Source organism: Mangifera indica, chromosome 14 (genome assembly GCF_011075055.1).
Source record: "Mangifera indica cultivar Alphonso chromosome 14, CATAS_Mindica_2.1, whole genome shotgun sequence".
NCBI classification, from domain to species: domain Eukaryota; kingdom Viridiplantae; phylum Streptophyta; class Magnoliopsida; order Sapindales; family Anacardiaceae; genus Mangifera; species Mangifera indica.
Genome location: NC_058150.1, coordinates 731,667 through 746,261, shown reverse-complemented (window position 1 = coordinate 746,261; position 14,595 = coordinate 731,667). Strand labels below are relative to the sequence as shown.

The 14,595-nt window shown below is 33.1% G+C and overlaps 1 long non-coding RNA gene across 3 annotated transcripts; it reads left to right on the top strand.

The window, feature by feature from the left end:
* The first annotated feature begins 7,285 nt into the window (after positions 1-7,285).
* LOC123197080 lies at positions 7,286-11,150 on the top strand. 3 transcript variants are annotated; one of them, XR_006497789.1, is made up of 4 exons: positions 7,286-7,583; positions 7,857-7,964; positions 8,138-8,482; positions 8,590-11,150. It is a non-coding gene; the product is annotated as an uncharacterized LOC123197080 (long non-coding RNA). The 3 variants fall into 3 exon arrangements; XR_006497790.1 differs by having other exon boundaries at positions 7,286-7,698; XR_006497788.1 differs by having other exon boundaries at positions 7,291-7,964.
* Positions 11,151-14,595: the final 3,445 nt, after the last annotated feature.

The window sequence follows — 14,595 nt, the reverse complement described above, 5'->3', positions numbered from 1 at the left end:
CACAAGTCTGCTAATAACCCAAAAAAATTTATCACTTTGGAGTCACTTTCCCGATCATAAATTAATATATCAGTGTCATTAACCTAATTCTTTAATTGCACTTGCAGATGCCGACCCACATCTTTAGCCTTTTCTTTGATTGCTTGTCTCTCTCTCTCTGCAATTGGGCACATTCATTCAAAAGTTTGTCTGGCCTTTTCAATGTATTTTCTCATCCATAATCTGAATTCAAGCTGCAGGGTTTTTACTGAAAATAGGCAAATGGGACTATGGATGTGATGTGCCCGCCCGCATGATCGATGCTAATGTTAATGTAAAGAAAGTAGAAGGAATAATAAAAAATATATTTTGAATTTGAAAATTAGGTCTCATCAGCTTGGATCCTCTCTTGAACTTGGCTCGCCTGTTTTTCCTGGCATAAAAAATTTTTTATTGAAATTTTGACTCTTCAAAATATGTATGTATTTTATGAATGCAATAAACCTTCGGTGGGACTAAGTCTTTTGGCCTAATTTAAATGGGTATCAAGGGGTCCATTTTCAAATGATTTAAAGGTAATTTGGGAAATTCGTATAAAAAAACCCTTTGATACCGTTTCTTTTGCGGAAAAATTATAAAATAAAATAATAATAATAATAATAATAATAATATATTAAATATTTTAAAATTTTGAAATATATCTTAATAAAAAATCACTAACCCAAAATCAGATTTAAGATTTTACTCTACCTGTTGGTTGATAATTAATTTTATTTATTAGCTTTAACGCAACATTCTAATAAACTTTGATTATTACCAACTAATCAATTTCAAGGATAATTTATTGACCCACCATCTATAGACTATGCACAATAGAAGAAGGACTGAAGGGTCCTATTTGACTACAACACCAGCTCATTACCATTACACCTTTCCTAAAAAGGTAACTGATTTTGATCGAAAATGGCCCACTTTCACTTCAGTTTACCAAATCTGCTCGCTCCAGCTTTTTCCAGATTACGTTTAGAAATCTCCCACCGGCTTTTTCTTTTCCTGGAAGGTTCTCCCAGAAATGGCAAGTGCCATTAATGAGAGAGACTACCGTCTGTCTGCTTTATTCTCTGAACATTTAAAGCACGTCCTGACCCACCTCACATGAAACCAGATGGACAAATCCCTTGCTTATCAATAAATTTATTCAATATTTATAAGAGGATTGTCCAATTCTAATCCATTCCGACAAAGAAAATTATTCAAAATCATATTTTAATTAAGTATATTTAAACATTTTTATTTTAAATAAATTTTTTTCTCTAATCTTATAAAATTAAAAATTGGCATAAGGAAAAAGAGAATATATATAAATACAAAAATATAAACAAATAGATTTAAAGATACAAAAAATCATACATAAGTTATTTAACTAGGGCATTTTATGCAAACTCGTATCTTAAGATATATATATTAAATCATATCATATAATATATATCACATATTATATGATACTAATAACTATGCTAATAATTGTCTAAGTCTAGATGAGGCAAAATGGTGGTTGTGAAAGCCATGTTTATATACCCAAAAAAAGAAAATGGCCTAACCAAAAGTGAAGTCTATTTGCAAGAACTTGGTATCACATACTTGTTAGGTCTCAAAGGTAAGTGAAATTTGTAAGTATAAATAAATTGTTAATTTACAACACAGATAGACGAACAATGTTATATACATTTAATTATTGTATCTTATGATACGTATCATTTTTCATTTATATTATATCATATCGTAAAATATGATACGTATCGTATATCGTAAAATACTGATAATTATAATTCAAACTGTAATCTAAACAGGATCAAAATATATTTTTTTAGTTTGATTCGGTTTGATTTGGTTTAAAATCTAAAATAGTTTGGTTTGGTTTAAAAAATTTTTAAACTATTTTGTTTAATTTTATTTAAAAAATCTTTTAAATCACATTAACCCAGACTGTACACACCCTTATGATAGTTATTGACCCACATAAATAATATTAATCTTTATGTGGGCAAGTGAGAAAATTAATTTTCATATGTCAATTTCTTTCACAAATTTGGTAGATTAATAACCACAATTTTTAGTGTTAGTTATTAATTATTGTAGGTTTTCTTGGAGCTGGATAATGAAATTAAGAGTAAGTGCAAGAAATTTACATGAGGCGAGGTGAAGTGAGGAACCAAACATTAAATAATGAAATTAAAACGGAATCATATCAAACACAAACACTCTCATCCATCATCCACGGACCATGCACAATAGAAAGCTCTTTTCATTCATTAATGGGTAATTCAGAAAACAACGAAAAATAATAATAATAATAATAAGTTATACAATACAAAGATGATTTCCACCGAAAATTGGACCTCAAGAACTTCCCAAGTACAAGATTAGAATAAAGATAGAGAGCAATTAGTCAAGTTTCAAATTCAAATGGTATGCTCCCACCAATATTGTTCCCTGCCATATTTCAGCGAATTAAATTCGAACACTTTACCAAATTTGATGTGATTTTCCCATAAAATTTATTATGGCTAATATCAAGGACTTCTAGATTTGGATAGGTGTCAAAAACTTCTGATATATTTCCAACAAAATGGTTTCACATTAATGCTTTTAATTTAACGCAAGAAACAAAGGCTCTCCTTAAATGGAAAAACATTAATATAGATTGTTGATATATTTCCATTTAAGGAGAGTCTTTGCTCCTTGCGTTAAATTAAAAGCATTAATGTGAAACCATTTTGTTGGAAATATATCAGAAGTTTTTTGTACCTATCCAAATCTAGAAGTCTTTGATATTAGCCATAATAAATTTTATGGAAAATCACATCAAATTTGGTGAAGTGTTTGAATTTAATTCGCTTAAATATGGCAGGGAACAATATTGGTGGGAGCATTAATGTGAAAATACAGAACAAAAATGATGACGACTAAGGACTTGGTGTCTGATGAGCCCGAGCCTGAAAGTCAGTCGTGAGGCAGCTCGGCTCGTGCTTGAGAGCATCCCACTTGCATTCGAATGCTTTGCTGGCGCCTCTTGCGCCTAAAGGGAGATGCACAATAAGCACTTGCCATTTCTGGGAGAATCTTCTAGGAAAAGAAAATGCCGGTGGGAGATTTCTAAACTATACATTACCATGTGGGAGATAAAATTGTAGATATGAACACCAACTAAGATGAAAAAATGACATGGTTGGTAGAAATTAAGCTTTTGAATGAGGGAAACTGATGAAGCCCGCAGTGAATAAATAGAAATTAGGTCGGTGAATGGCGATTTCTTTGCTCTTTCGTTCTTTGTCTTTAACTTCTCTTAGTCAAAAAGCAAAAAGTGAGTGGTTGGTAGAAATTAAGCTTTTGAATGAGAGAAACTGATGAAATTAGGGTCATCAATGGTGGCTTCTTAGCTCTTTCGTTTACCTCTTGTAGTCAAGAAGAAAAAAGGAGTGACGGTGGTTACATTTGGAAATGATGCCTTCCTCTGCGTCTTAGAGGGAGTAATTAAGATGAGTGGACATTTATTTCCTTATGCTGTTATGCATTCATACTTGTTAGCTGACATCATTTATTTTTATTGGCGAAGGATTTATTTTCATTTAAAAGATTATTTTTTTCTAAAATTTTTTAAAAATTTACAAACCTATTGATAATTATTAAAATTAATTATCTTTTTTAATTTTAAAATTTTATTTTTTCTTTTGAATCTTAAAAATTAATAATTCTATTGGTTTATTATTAATTTTCTTTTTTTAGTTTAAAAAATGCAAATTAATAAATATATTACCATGTGCGGGTTAAATTTATACATAAAAATGCTGGTGGGAAATTAAATAGTTAATTAAATAATTTATATTTGAATTGTTATATTAATTTTTAATAAAAAATTAATGAAAATACTAAAATTATTATAATAGTACAACATTTTTAAAAACATATTATCGATAATGTATCATATTAAATCTATATATACATATTTTATACCATTTTATGTATAAATTTTAAAAACTATTTTATAAATATATTTTTTATTATTCACTATACTTTATTAGTATAATTTTCATATTACATTTTATTTCGTTCTTGTATTTAGTGAATAAGGTAGAGACATCTTCCTTTTACTCTTCTTATTTTTAAATCAAATTATTAAATGGCCCTGAGGTGTTTCTCGTACAAGTGGGCCCCCCAAGACCGTACGAACAAATTAGATGATTGAAATTTGAACAGACAGTTAGGAAATGGCTGGATTTTACAGTTACACCGCGCTCTTATTGAAGGCTAACAACATGAGCACGCAGGAAGACAATAACCGTGCTGATAATTTTTAAGTTTGAAACAAAAATGAAAGTTAAACACAAGGCCGCAACTCAAAACACAGAAAACAAAACAGAAATCACAGATTTTCTTTCGATTTTCCAGTAGCCAAACAAAAAAGGATGTTAGGTGTAGAGAAAAAAATGCATCCAATGGACACTTCCTGTTCTAAAGGTTGGTTTGGGAATTTCACGTGGAACAGGAAGTGTCCATTGTATGTGCAAAATGTGATCCAAGCCTAAATGAATCAGTAATCTATCAAACGGCATGTTTAGAAACCATGGCTGAAGAAGGAAACTGTTTGTTTTTGCAAGTTGAAGTTCAGCTTTAAAATTAAGCAGTGGGGAAGGAAAAGAGGGGACCATGATAATTGAATTAAATGATGCGACGAAGTGGACAAATGCTTTATCAATGCCAGATTTCATTCTGTTTGAAGGCAAACATGAGTCAATTTGGAATTATTACACGTGGACCACATTCCAATTCAGTGTAATTCTATTTAAGTTGATCACTTCTAGTGGGGTTGACGAACAACAACTGGCTTGCTACCCATTTTACTGTAATCACAAGTCCAGAAGAGATCGGCAATTTTTTGACTTTATAAGAATTTACCTAATTAATAACATTATGTAATTTAATAAGATTAGCACACCTACTTTTACCAAATAAACCATGCATTAATTAATTATATGTTGATTTGTTAAGCTATGGTTGTTAGCAAGCAGAAATAATGATATTCATTAAGAATCTAAACCCGCCAACATAGTTGAATTTGTTAAGCCATGACCGATGGTTCCATTTTTTGAATCCCCACTTTCTACGCGGTCATTATTCACCAAATATTCCACAAGGCAATTTCTTCTAGGAAACTATTTTCTTGGTGACTTGACAATCCAAGCCAGACGAGCACTTACCATTTCTGGGAGAATCTTCAAGGAAGAGGAAAAGATGGGAAAATGAATAAATATTCTTCACGTAATATAAAAAAATGAGTAGATTTTGGTTTTGGGTATAGGTGGAGAGAGCAGACATTGTAAATTGAAGTGAAAGGTGGGGCATTTTGAATCTCTTTTGGAGATCTCTTCATTGTCAGATTTCTTCATCTCCAACGAAGAGACTTACACCAGATTGTTTCTTGTGCACCCATCAATAGTTTAGAATGAAAAGAAGAGGTCATCGGAGCCAGAAATTGTGACCAAAGAGGTGAAAAAAAAATTTGAAGGAAAAAATATGAGTTTTTAAAGTTAGAAAACTTTAAACAAAGATAAAATTATTAATTTTTAAAACTTACGAGGAAAAAATCATAAATTTTATTTTTTTAATATTATTAATAAAATAACGATTTTCTTTTTACCTCTAATAAAAAATTCTAATAACAATTAATTTATATATGAAATTTTTGATTTTTTAAATTTTATAGATATAACTTTGAGAATAAATTAAAACTTTGAGTGGATTATAGTGCATCGGCCTTACTAAAATTAGGCAAATGGAACCATGGATGTGCCTGCCTGCATGATGCTAATGTAAAGAGAGAAAAGGAAAAACAAACTTATAATAATGCTGATGGGCTCATCTAAGGAGAAAGAAGAAATCAAAGTGTTGATCAATAAGATGTCATAAATGTGTTACTACGTAAAACAATAATGTAGGAAATAATAATTATATATAAATAAAAATTATGCACATAATCTTTTTTTTTTTTTCCCATTTTAAACATTCACCCGTCTCACTTCTCTCTCAATTTTTTTTTTTAAAGTTACTCCAATTACTAATGGCAGCTCAAAGGCCGTGATTATGGCGTTGGTTTTTGCAGCTTTTAAAATGGCTGCAACTACTATCTCTGCTCAGAGTATTGACCTGGCTCCGGCATCGGCTCCTTCTTTAGACATCGGAGAAAGAAATTGTCTTTTTTTAAACTGAATATATTTGAATAAGTTGATTGTATTTGTGAATTAACGTAAAACTTAAGATGTGTTTAACGACTTGAGGGTATAATTGGTATTACAAATTTTCCAAATCATAATTTAAACCAAATCGTAATTATTTAATTTGATTTGATTTTAAACACAAAATAGTTTGATTTGGAATGAAATTTTGCCAAACAGATTTTCAATTTGCTTTGAAATTTTTTCTAAAACGGATTAAATCTGTTAAATGATGACTATGTTAGGCCTTTAAAACAACCAACTTTCCACTAAAAATATTGACAAATTTTTTTGGGTGTTGACTATCTTTTTGAATTTTGAAATTCTACCATGTAAGATATGTGAACACGACTACAACTAAATCGAATTAAATTGAATATTATCTATTTTAAGTTCACTTGATTTTATTTAATAAAATTTGAATTTAAATTCAAATTCACTAAATTCAAAAGTTGGTAGTTTGAACTCAAAACAAAAATGACTAACCCCAATACCAACGTGAAGCCCACGTTTGATGCTTCAATCACAGCACTGACTATAATATTGAAACAGTGTCTTTCTCCTGTTAATAACCTAGGAAAGTTTATCACTTTGGAGTCACTTTCCCAATCATAAATTAATATATCAGTGTCATTAACCTAATTCTTTAATTGCACTTGCAGATGCCGACCCACATCTTTGGCCTTTTCTTTGGTGAAATTTATTCTGAATTTATTGCTTGTCTCTCTCTCTCTCCAATTGGGCACATTCATTCAAAAGTTTGTCTGGCCTTTTCAATGTATTTTCTCATCCATCATGTGAATTAAAGCTGCAGGGTTTTTACTGAAAATAGGCAAATGGGACTATGGATGTGATGTGCCCCCTCCTCATGATCGATGCTAATGTTAATGTAAAGAGAGAAGAAGGAATAATAAAAAATAACTTTTGAATTTGAAAATTAAGTCTCATCAGCTTAGATCCTCTCTTGAACTTGGCTCGCCTGTTTTTCCTGGCATAAAAAAATTTTTATTGAAATTTTGACTCTTCAAAATATGCATTGCTGAAACTAAGTAGGAACTTTACTAGAATATGTCAGCTCTATCTTACAAAACTGTACAGTAGGCATCTATGAAAGAACAGACATTAATATCTGACCCAACCAAATATCTTGCCCTTGAGAAAAACGGAACATCAAGTCAAGTCGCTCATTGAGTTGAGTTAAATGCATCTTCCCATTTCCTGCTTTTTCTTATAAAGTTTACTCATTTTTTCAGATTACGTTTACAAATCTCCCAAAGAATATTTATTTCATTTTCCCACTTTTTCTTTGCCAAGAAGATTCTCCTAGAAATGGTAAGTGCTTGGCTGGCTTCGATTGTCATGTTTCCCAGTCCCAGAAGAAATTGCCTTGTGAAATATTTGGTGAATAATGACCGCCCGCGTAGAAAGTAGGGATTCAATTATGTTGGTGGGTTTAGATTCTTAATGAAAATTGTTATCTCTACTAACAACCGTAGCTTAACAAATCAACATATAACTAATTAATATATTTTTTTATTTGGTTAAAGTAGGTGTGCTAATCTTATTAATTTACCTAATCATCAAAAGTGTGGCTTTTGTCAATAGATTACTGTGATGAAACAAAAAGATGCTGCTATCTTCTTTAATGGGGAGGATGTTTTGTTATGCTCAGGCGCGGTTGTTGTGCGTGGCTAGGAATTTTGTATTTTACGTGTAAGTAAAAAGACTGAGCTGTCTAAGCTAGGTTATTTCTTTCTTATACTTTGATCTCAACTAATACGAGCTTAGACTGAATTGCGGTCTATCTGTTGGTTTTACTTGATTTTAGAGTAGCAGTCTGTATGTATTCAATTCAATCACAGGTATATTTGATGTATGTATCACAGGTGCACGGAAGTCGCACGGATGACGCACGAACGACAGATTTTTTCAATATTGTAATAAATCGTGTGTGCGACGGATTTGTGCGTTGGCTTGGATTGTAATGTCATATTTATTTAGAAATGCCTGCCTCTCATCATTTTCCCTTTTTACTTTCATTATTTTCCTTTCCTTACAAGATTTCTCATCCAATATTTGAACTATTGCTTGCGTTTGGAGACTCACTCTTCGACCCAGGCAACAATCAGTGGAAAGCACAGGAACATATTGGCCTAATGGTATGAGTATGAACAACAAATCCACTGGCAGAATGTCGGATGGCCTTCTGCAGCTGGGTCCTGATTTTATTGGTAAGACTAAGAAACTCTTGCATTGTTGTTTCTAATGATTAATTTAATTTGTAAGTTGAGATGTCAATGAATGCAATTCTCTGCTTTATTATTTGCAAACCTTTCAGTGGATCCACCATATATACTGTTAAGCAAAAGTGGTAACAATAATTTTATTAAATTACAAAATTTGTACAAAACACACCCACACACTTTACAATATTCCTTACTCACAACTCACAGACTCTACACTTGACTACACTCACACACACCCCACACACTTTGATTTTGCATTTATTTTTCTACACTCTCACTAGCAGCTCAGGCACACACCTTATTTTTTCTGTGCACTTACTGCCTCTTCATTTTGTACATACTCACGGCAACCACTTACCTATATTTATACTAGTTTATGTCGGTTGTATAACCGACTTTAACCTTTCTTTAATTCTCTGGACTGTTGGCTGCATTAGTTGGTCTGGGAGCATCTTGAATGGCGCCTTACTTGCTTCTTGATGCTTGAGAGGCGGTTCCATTTTAAGCAAAATTCTGGAATGTTGTGGAGAGAAAGAGAAAGGCGTCGCTCTCTTTAACACGTACGATGGTTGAAGTCCCTTTCAAGCCAATGAGGCTTTCTTGTTAAAAACACTAGAGATCCCACAGATAGTCCAACCACCCTTCCACATCCATAACCCATCAGCACAGCCTTCCAACCAAAATCACTGTTAGAGTTTGCATCACATTCTGAAAATGGCCACGAAGGTTCACTAGTACTACATTTATTCATTAATGGTGGTCCACATAATCTTGGATTTTCTGAGTATAAATTATTTAAGAACGTATCAAATTGGATCCACAAGTTGGTTTTGTCACAAATTCAGAACAGCAAGAAATGTCAAATTTGTTTACTGTCATGGAATTCTTCCGCCAAGCTTGTTTGAAGAAAGGTTTAAGGATTCGAGCCCTCCTAAATTGCCCAACAATGGAGGAATTGTACTTGTAAGACTGTTCTGAGAAAAGTTGAGGAGATAATGTGCTCGAAGCTTTCCAATTACTGCTGGAATTGTGCCATGGAAGCAGTCGTTTGAGAAATCAATGATTCTTAACTTGGAGAAAGAAGAATTGTCTTCAGGCTTAGTCACAACTAAAGCTCTATCTCTGAGTTCTACTCATTCGAGTTGAATGTGGATTCAAGTCCAGCTCAAATCCACCTCCAGCTAACAGAGCAAAAGAAAACAACCAAGAAAAATTATTGTCCCTTAAAACAGAATCATATAAGCAAAGTTGTATGGCACACAAATAACCTGTGAAATATCCAATAATTCAATTTGTTTTAAAAGGAATTCAACACCGACCAAAATTTCAATTTCCATTTCCATTTCAAATCATTTGAACACTAAGCATTCAAGTAAAAGAATCCAACCAATCAAATTCCAAGCTCTGTATATTTCATTTGCTCCCAAAAGTTCTGAGGCAGCAGACTTCCAAAAATCAAAGGCCATTGTTCAGAACCCAAATCTCGAATCCGCCAAATCAACAGTTCCAACCCTTTCCTCCTCCGGCAAAACTGACCAATTGGGACTCTGGACAGCTCTCAACCACTTGAAATCAACTACATTGCCCCAATTTCCGGTCTCCTCACTCAACCCTGCCACCTCCAAATCCTTCGGAATCCCTTCATATTTCAAACAATATGGCCCAAAACGAACCCCATTACAATCCTCAGTGATCGGCCTACTCTTCACTCTCAAATAAAAATCACAGCTTTTCGCAAAATGGATCCTAATCTGATGCGAAGCCAAAACCAACAAACAATCCTCAACTTCTTCAATCAAAATCGAACCCGTCACAGGACCCACATAAACTTTACAACCCTTTAATTTATTAATGAATAAAGCGTTCAGACAACCCACTAATCTCACCTCACACGAGTCCAAACCCGATAACGTAAACTCCCCGATTTCAGAACCCTTAATATCTCGGAACAATATCTCGTTTTGTTTATCTCGAAAACCCGGGGATTCACGAACCGGGAAATCAGATTTTGTTTTTGTTTCATTTGGGGCTGAAACGACGTCATTTTCTGGGATCTGGGTTTGGGTTTTAGTGGTTTTGTTTTTGAAGGCGAATTTCTTTTTGGGGATCAACTTGGCCGATAAATTATCAAGATTTCGTTTCAAATCGGAGTTGATTTTAAGAGATGATCGGACCTCGTAGGAGGGGAGGGAGTAGGAGTTTTCGGCGACAAGTTTTTCCAGAGCGGAGATGGCGGCGGAGATGTCGGGGAGACGGGAAGGGTCATCGGTGGTTTGGAGTTGAGAGGTGATGGAGTTTTTAGAGTCGTTGAAGCGGGAGAGGAAAGTGGAGGTGGATGAGTCAGGTGAATCAAGTTTGCGAGTTTCTAAACGAGTTTAGTGACTATTTGAGAGACGCTCCAGCATTAATTGATGTTTCTTTTGTAAAGTTTGGTCTGGGATTTGGTGGGTTTTCGGGTTCTCTTCGTCTTCCATTCCAGAAATGGCGTTCTACAGAGCTCTTTCGTTATCTGTACGTGGATCCGAGCGGACGCGCCCGAGTCGGCCGGTTGAAAACATGCAACTCAGAAAAGGTTAAAAAAAAAAAAAGAAAAATGTTATAATTATAATTCAAACGCATTATTATTATTATTATTATTATTATTATTATTTTACTTTGAAGGATTTTTCTGAAAGGGGTTAACAAACCTGACATTTCAAATACATCCCAAACTATTTAAAAGATTTACCTACCACCCCAGATTCAAAAGGATAAATTCACGGTCTGTTCTCTTTTAGTATTATTTGATCTGACTTTGTTATTAGCTGCAGAAAAGATATTTAGTATGTATGATATTTATAACTAGATCCAAATCGATGCAGCTCAATAGAGTTCAACTCAAGAGAGTATATATCAAACTTAAGTTGAACTTTTCAATTTGATTAGAAATCAAATCGAACTTAAGTTAAAGTTTGTTTAACTTAATCTAGTTCATGAACCAACCATTTAACTCAACTTTATTTGAGCTTCGATTAAGCTAAAATCAAACCGAATTAAATGATTGACAAAACAATATTGTTTATATAATCATCAAAATAATATTATTTTAATTATAAATAGAACAATATCATGTTAAGTGTAAAGTTGTTATTTCAATTAATAAAATAAAATTGTTTTGATATTGACCAATGAACTCAAGTGGATTACGAGTTTTGAACTTCCCTTTCAATGAATTCAAACTCTCCTAGGACCAGCTCAACAAACTCAATCTACTATTTTATTTATTTAAACTAAACTCGAGTGAATTTAAATTCAAGTTTATTTCAATTCTATACAAATCCACTCTTGTGAGAATCTTACTTCCGTTAGGAATGATAAAAAAAATTAAAACAAGACAATAACTTCACAGTATAAATATATAATATTGTTGGAACTTACACCACATTTTCTTTACAGAAGCCAAACGACAATGAACGGGCTGAGAATTTTTTAAATATTAGATAAAAATGAGAGTCAAAGATGAGGCCTCAATCCCAAATACACAGAAAACAAAAATCAATCACAGATTTTCTTTCTATTTCCCGGTAGCCAAACAAAAAAGATCTTAGTTACTGAGAAAAATATATTCAATTGACGCTTCCTGTTCCAAAATGCAATTGTGATTCAAGGTTGGCTTAGGAATCGTGATTGTGGTCTTGCTTACATTATAAACTCATAAATCGATGGTAGAAATCTGGCCTCCCGTAATTGCCTCATCTTTGACCTTTTTCTTATTCACGATTTTCCATATATGGATCATGAACTTCTATAATTATAGTTTGGAATCGGACCTCTCGATTTTGTAGGATGTCGGTTTTTCTCCACCTTCTTTGAAATTTCTCCAACAAAGTTAATTCAGGTTATAATGGAGCCGGCTTCTCTTTGGTATGTAACTGCTCTAGTCAGTCAATTAAACAGACGATGTGGTACTCAACTCCGCTCTTCACTTCTCACATTCTTTGATGAGAATAATGTATATAAGCAGTCATGCATAGGTACCAAACTGCTGAAATTTTGTGCAAATCAGATTGTCTGGGAGAGCGGTGAATTCTGAAAATTTTGACTGTGGTTTAATACAAACAATGGTAGGAGGTTAGTTTTATATTCAGCATATTTTAATTTTGATTTTGTTTATGTGCAGTTGCAATAGATAGATCATTTTGATTTCTAACATTAAGTATCAAAACATTGATTAATTTCTGCCTTGATTTGGTGTTGAAATTTGTTGAAATTATTCATCCATGGAACCAATTGATTTTTATAGAGAGAAAATTAATTTTGGTTTTTTTAGCTTACTTCAATTATTTAGAGGTTTATTAATATTATACTTGAAAGAAATTACAACAAGCTCACGATCTCATGGAACTCAATAATAACAAACTTGAGCTTGATTTAAGAGTCAAAATCGAGCCACTCAAACTTAAGTTTGATTCAACAATAATTGAGTCAAGGTTTGGCTTATTTGCAGCCCAAAAATAACTGTTGGAGAATTTGGGTTACCAATCCCTCTCAAATCTTAAAGAAGTAATTTGCTTAAAGATGATACTCTTTTGATTCATTAATAGCTAATTCAAAAAACCACAAATAATAATAATAATAATAATAATAAGCTATACAATACAAAGTTGATCCCCATTGAAAACTAGAGCTCAAGAACTCCCAACTAGAAGATTAGAAGAAAGATCGAGAGCAATTAGTTAAGTTTCAAGTTCAAATGGTATGCTCCCACCAATATTGTTCCCTGCCATCTTTAAGGAGATTAAATTTGAACACTTAACCAAATTTGATGTGATTTCACCATAAAATTCATTATGGCTAATATCAAACAATTCTAGATTTGGATAGGTGCCAAAAACTTCAGATATATTTCCAACAAGTTGGTTATGACCAAGGTATAAACGGTTCAACCTGCTCAAATGTTTGAAGGAATCAGGAATAGAACCACTGAGTATATTTTGACTCAAGTCTAAATCAAGAAGCATGTTCAAGTTTCCTATTTCCATGGGAATAGAGCCTGACAATGTATTATTGTATAAATAAAGCAAATGGAGATTTCTCAAGCCACCTAGATTTGCTGGAATTGAACCTGAAAGATTGTTGCTATGAAGACTAATATTAATGAGAGATTCCAAATTTCCTAATTCCTGAGGAATGTAACCAGAAAGTTGGTTGGAGAACATGTACAACACAGTTAATTTTTTTAGTTTGCCAAAACTGGCAGGGATTGAACCTGTTAAGCTATTGGTATTCATATAAAGTTCAAGGAGATTATAGAGGTTTCCCATCTCTGGAGGAATGAAACCTGAAAGGGAATTATTATAGAGAGCCAAGACAGTTTACTCAAATTTCCCAAAGAAGCAGGAATTGAACTCTCCAAACTGTTACTATATAAAGCAAGTTCACTGAGAGAACTTAGTTGGCCTATTTCTTTTGGAATTGATGAAGCATTTAATTGATTCTCAGCCAAGTGAAGGGTCTCTAAATGTGTTAGGAGACCAATTTCAGTTGGTATTTTCCCAAAAAACTGATTAGTTGACAAGTCAAGATACTTCAGTTTGGAGAGATTACCAATTTGTGAAGGGATAACTCCAAAGAGTTCATTAATAGCAAGATCAAAATATGCAAGATGAGGAAATGATGAGAATGAAAATCTATCGTGTACCTTTTAAACCTGAAACAGACAGGTTTAATCTATAGATGCTTCCAGCGCGGTCACAAGAAACTCCAAACCAATTAGTACAATGGGTTAGTTTGGTTCCATGTTGAGTAGAATTGTTGGTAGCATTAATAGGATAAAGTGTCCATGAAGAGAGGATAGACTGGCTCTGGGTTTGAAGGCTGGCTTTCCATTTGAGAAGAGCTTGTGCTTCTTGTGTAGAATTAAAAGCAACATTGAGTTGAAAATGTAGCAGAACAAAGAGGCCGAAGAAAACAGAGGAGAGTTTATAGAGTAATGAGAATGCCACTGCTTAAACTAGTGTAAGTTTATGCACTGCAGAGCCTAATTTGGAACTCCATATTTATCAACAGAACTTGGAACATTCAAAGGATGGAATATGTCAATGCCACCTTTTCATGCC